Genomic DNA, 5655 nt, shown 5'->3' with positions numbered 1-5655 from the left:
GTTCAAACATGCTTTTTACGAAAATTCGAATAATTGCAGGTGTTTGAACGGGGGCAAGAAAATATGATCTTTTTATTTTATATAAATTAGTTTAATTTAGAAAGGTAATTTTGTTTTTATCCATTTAATAACAAAATATGTAAAAAGAAAAGCCAAATGTATTCCCTACGTATACTAGTAAATCGTGAGTGTGCTATTAAAATCCACGTCGGATAGACGAGGGATATCCGGATGATTTATTATTAAAATTTGAGCGTAGCGCGCAGGATGGTTGTCGATCTATGTAAATACATATAAAGTTGATGTCGACGCGACGCAATGTGCAATCACAAAGTTGATGTGCGATGAGTTTAGAACAAATTGTGTCCTGTTGTCTATCCTTTTTGTTTAGTGAGTAGGAGCAGAAGTCTGGTGAGTTGTTCTGTAGTGTCATCAGCTGTGCTGAATTGCGCTATTGTATTAGGATGCGCCAGTTTAGCCGGGTAGAGGGGGTTAATGCTTAACTCATTTAAACATCCTGGGCCCCCTAGGCGAATATTTTGCCTAGTTTTATATATAGTATATAATCTGAGGCATGTAATTCTGCTTACTGTTGGTGGAGTAACCGAGGCCGCAGAATATTAACTGTAAGAAGCGATTTTGGTTTTAATAGCAAATTGTATTTTGTGAAAGTATTGGTGCTGCAAGTAGTAAATGCTTTTGTGTGTTTTGACGACTTATTGTATTATTATAGCAAAAAAGTTGTTTACTTTTATTAATTTTATTAGCGGTTATTTAGAATTTATTATTTATCAGTTTGGCAACCAGTAGATTATTATATGCCTTTTCTGCATTATCGATAATTGTTTGGATTTTATTTATTCTCGGCTTATGAAGGATAGTAACTCCACGCCTGGACAGATATGGCCAGAATGGGTACTCTTTAGCCCTGGAGTTAGGACTGTGACAATAGAGGGATCTTGCAAGAGAATGGCCATGAATGGAGAACGGCTTCGATTCGTGGAGTAGAATTAATTTGATGCTTTGTGTAGCTAATTCCCATAATTCACCTATATGAGGAGCGCTTGGAGAGATGTGACAAGAGCGACCTTTGCCTTTTGTAAGTGTACGTGCGCATTGGAAGTATGATGATCCCTTTACTTCCTTTTGAGATTTTAATTATTTTTGCAAATTTATGAAAGGTGTCGATTTTTCGACTTTTTGATACAACTGCACTACTTTGGCGTTTAGTAGCCCGCCAAAGCTCTACGATTTCTTCAGATTTTTTTTTTTGTTCATTATTGGCAAAAACCATTATGCGTGGCCGAAAAGTTGTATGTGCTTTTAATATATGGACTGTCAGAGGTAAATCTGACTTTGTTATTTATACCAATTTGTGGAGTATTGAAAAATAGTGGCTCTAGTGACAGTCGGTCGACGTAGCTGTCAATATTTGATCTAGTAATTGTGGCTTTAGAGAAGTCTTCACAAAACTGATCTTCTGCAGTTTTGTTTGTTATACGGGAAAGTTTCCTTAAATTTTGAAACTTAATTGTCAATTACGGTATGTGTTTTTTTATACTCAACTTGAGTTGGTATGGTGGTGACTAGTTCTGTAACTCGTCCACTTTGTATTTCGCTTTGCAGCGTTTGAGATTTTTGTGGCTTTGAGCAGCATGGTGTCTCTTGGCAATTTTTCAAATTTTGGGTTTCGGTATTTGTTTTTCCAATTAAACCCATGTTTCTTTTTGTATAAGCGCTTATTTGGGGTGAGATGAGATATCTGCTGTAATGAAGCATTGAATTGTGTCTTTTCTGACAATATAAGCAGCTAAATTTGCCTTTGCAATTATTAAAATTGTATGAGTGTGACAAGCAGTTTGTGCAGAGTCTTTTTGATTTGACAAAGTTGTTCCTTTCATTGACATTAAATTCTTTAAACTTCTCGCAAGTTTTAACCACATGCCCTCTTATGCATAGTTCGCATGACGTATGTTTTCTTTATTCGGATGTGAACGATTGTGTATTGTTAAAAATTCTGTTTGGTTTGTTTGTGCTTCTAGCTTGGGGTCTATTCAAGCTTCTATTTTGGTCGTCTTTAATGTTTTTAGTTCTGATAATTTTTTGTTCTAATCTTTCCGCGATTTCATATTGGGTGGTAAGAAAATCTTTCATTTGTTGCCACGTTGGGCACTTTTTTGGTAATGCGGCGGTGCAAATGTTTACCAGAATTGGGTACCAGCTGTCTGTGGGAATATTTTGTGTCGACAGAATCGACAAACAATTAGAAACAGTGGATTGTAGTGTTACAAAATCTTCACTTGTTTCATTCTTGATTTTAGGCAAGTTAAATAGTGTCGTGTTTATCGACCAGTATTCTTTCGTTTTCCTATCTAGCTTTTAGAGCTTCCCAAGCCAAATTGAAATTGTCATCATTTAATGCAAACTGTTTGACTTTGTTTTATATCGGAAGTGATACAATTTTTGTGCTCTTGATAGTTCTGTTGATGTAAACGACTGTAAACATATCCCGGAAGGACGGCCATTCTTCATAACCTCCATTAAATGTTTCTGGGCCACATGCGGTCACTTCGAGGGGGATTCCTGAACTTGCCTCTTGATATTTTTGAATTTGTGGCAGCTCTACCCTCGAATGTAGAGTAGGTGCAATTGCTTTTATTAGCTTTTATTGATCGGAGATCATGGCTTTTGTTTCTTCATATTGATTTAAGTAGTTTTCATATATTGCATAATCCGATGATTTAAGAATTTGTGTATCTGAATCGACAGGATCTTTTATTCATGACGCCACTCGCTTGGAGGCGAGTCCAAAAATTGTTAAGGTTTTGGCTTTCAAAGTTTTCATGAATCGGTGATGAGACAAATCTAGTGCAGTCACTTTGTGAAATATATTATATTTAACAACCTGTTTTGAGCGTGCAGTCACTTTGTGAAATATATTATATTTAACAACCTGTTGTGAGCGTGTAGCTCCTGCAGGTGTATTTTGATTTTTTTCGTTATTAACATTTTGTTATATTATATGTTAAAGTTTTTGTGATTGTAAATTTAATTTGTTAGTTTAATTATGAAATACGTACTTTTTTCATATATATACGTGTTAGGAACTTATGTTGGTATATAGGTCCACCCTAATACTTTGACTTGTATGTATGTATGTATGTACGAACGTAGGTATTTTTTTTTAGCAATTGAGAGCTCGTTAAAGAGAGCAATGCCCTTTTTACTCTCATTGAAGAGATATATATACAAATTGTTTGTATGATTGTATGGCAGCGGTCGGCATTTCTTAGCACAATTGTGCAAACCAGAGATAAAGAGATGTTTAACTCCTCTCTCACCGGAAGTGAGAGAGCAATTACTACACGTCAAAACCAGTGGTCGGTATGAGAGGATCTGTCACTGTGTTGGTGAGCACGAAAAAAGGTAGCCCAGCGAGAAATTGAAATTAAAATTAAGAAAAAAAATTTTTTTTTTCTTTGAAAAGACATTTTCGTTCTGTTTCATCTAAATAATTAATAGTATAATGAAAATTAACAAAATGTCTTTTAAGGATATATTCCCTATTATCWTTAAACGACTTGGAACATAAAAGGCATTGCATGGCACCAAGGGCATTTAGAATAATATAAAATATTATTCGCAGGTCAAATTTGCTTCTGCGCTATACTCTTGCGTGATGTTAATTCGTTGCTGGCTTAACAACGACTGAACAATAAAGCGTACGTGCAAACAAACTTTACACGTACGCTTACGCTCTATCGTCATAGATAAATTGATTAGAATCACTTTTCTTGCCCTCTCGCTTGTCAGCTGGCAGGGCACCCTGATCTGTTTTCTGAGCTGGCAACAAAACACAATCAGGGTGCCGTCATCCAGCAGTTAGTGAAAACGGCGGGATCCAGAAGAGCTGCGTTATAATTACTTGACGAAATTAGTGTGAAATTCTTAATTAATGCTTATCTAAATTTATTTCTTCTTTTTATTCGTTTTCCGTCTTTGTTCACAGCTGTTTGCGAGTTTCTTACTTTTCGGGTATCACAGTGCATCTCAAACTGCTCGTTACATTGGTTGTTGCCTTTGATAACTTATATTTCATTTATTTTGTTATAAATATTTTTGTCATTTCTCTTTCTACTTTTATTACTTAATTTTTTTTATATTTTTATTTAAATTTCTTATTGCTGCTTATTATCATTATAACCTGTAATTTCCCGAATTGCTCTGTTAAAGGCGAGTCCGAACGCTTTGTTTCTTGCTGGCTGTGTGACGGGCTTGCCCATCTGAAATGTGCTGGACTGACAAGAAGAATTTTGGATTCTATTCTTGACAGTAAGGGCTTGCGCTGGTCTTGCATTAAATGCAGACCAACTGAAATTGATTTATTTAAAGTTTTTAAGCAGGCGCGCAATAATTTCAAGGAGATTGGCCGTGAGCTTGAAACCCTTACAAATAAATTTAGGCAGTATGAAACATTTTTTCAATCATTTAAATGCTTAAATGACCAGGAAGAGAATCCAAAACCTTCCAATAAACGTAAACATCCGTCTGATGATGAGACCACTGCTTCTTATTTAAAAAGAATGCCTCCACCCAATATTGACCTCATCAATCTGTATTCCCCTTGTCCACACGGAGAGAAGGTCTCGTCTGCTGAGAATACAGAGAAAGTTGTTACTGAGCATGGTAAGCGAAAACCTTCTCAGGATCCGCTTCCAAATAGCTGTAAGTCAGGTAGTAAAAATTTAAATGTAATACCGCGGAAAAAATCCATATTTATCTCAAGACTTGCTGCGGATACCACCGTCGATGACATAAAGAGTTATATCTATTCTAAACTAAAATCGGAAGATGCAGACATCGAAAATTTAATTTCAAATATGACAGGGATATTTCATCTTTCAAGATCGACATATCCGCTGACAATTTTCAATTAGCTCTATCAACTCATTCTGGCCATCTGGGGTCTTTGTGCGCGAATTCGAGCATAAACGTTTTAAACCTGCAGTTGTCAGTAAAATGCCAAGTAAACCCGTTGGTACAAAAAACTGATTAGCAACAATTCGCTGAGTATTTATTATCAAAATGTAAGAGGCCTTAATACAAAACTCTCCGATCTGTATTCAAATAGCGTCAATTATAATTTTAAGATCATTGCTTTCACAGAAACTTGGTTAAAGCCCCACATTTTTGATAGTGAAATATTCAATAGCGAATTTGAAATCTTTAGATTTGACCGGCTGAACAGGAAAGGAGGTGGTGTCTTGTTTGCAGTTCATTCTTCATCATTCCATCTGAAGAAGTCGATGTTTCGCATGCAGACTTCATAGAATTTAGGTGCATTCGTATTTGCGCTAATAGTGGCTATATCTACTTAACTTTGTCTTATATACCTCCCCACTCGGACATATCTGTATATATGCAGCATGCTTCATTAATAAATAATGTTTTCTCAATGGCCAATAATACTGAYTCCATGATTGTTTTGGGGGATTTCAATTTACCGTCCGTATCATGGAAATCTGTTGATGACTATACCATTCCTATTTGTACTCGCTTATGTTTTAACGAGTTCTTAGATAAAATGTCGGAGTTTGGTCTTAACCAAATTAACTTAATCTCGAACGAGTTTGGTAAGTTCTTAGATCTAGTCTA

General features: G+C 35.7%; 1 protein-coding gene across 15 annotated transcripts in view; it reads right to left on the bottom strand.

Annotated features, from left to right (window-relative positions):
- Nucleotides 1–5655, bottom strand: part of LOC108975120 (voltage-dependent calcium channel type D subunit alpha-1) — a 55764-nt gene that overhangs the window by 9625 nt on the left and 40484 nt on the right. The gene's annotated exons all lie outside the window — the stretch shown is intronic.

This window comes from Bactrocera latifrons, unplaced genomic scaffold, assembly GCF_001853355.1.
Source record: "Bactrocera latifrons isolate USDA-ARS-PBARC rearing strain unplaced genomic scaffold, ASM185335v1 scaffold_613, whole genome shotgun sequence".
NCBI lineage: Eukaryota > Metazoa > Arthropoda > Insecta > Diptera > Tephritidae > Bactrocera > Bactrocera latifrons.
Note: the sequence above shows the minus strand (reverse complement) of the source record. Positions and strands in the feature narration are given on the sequence as shown.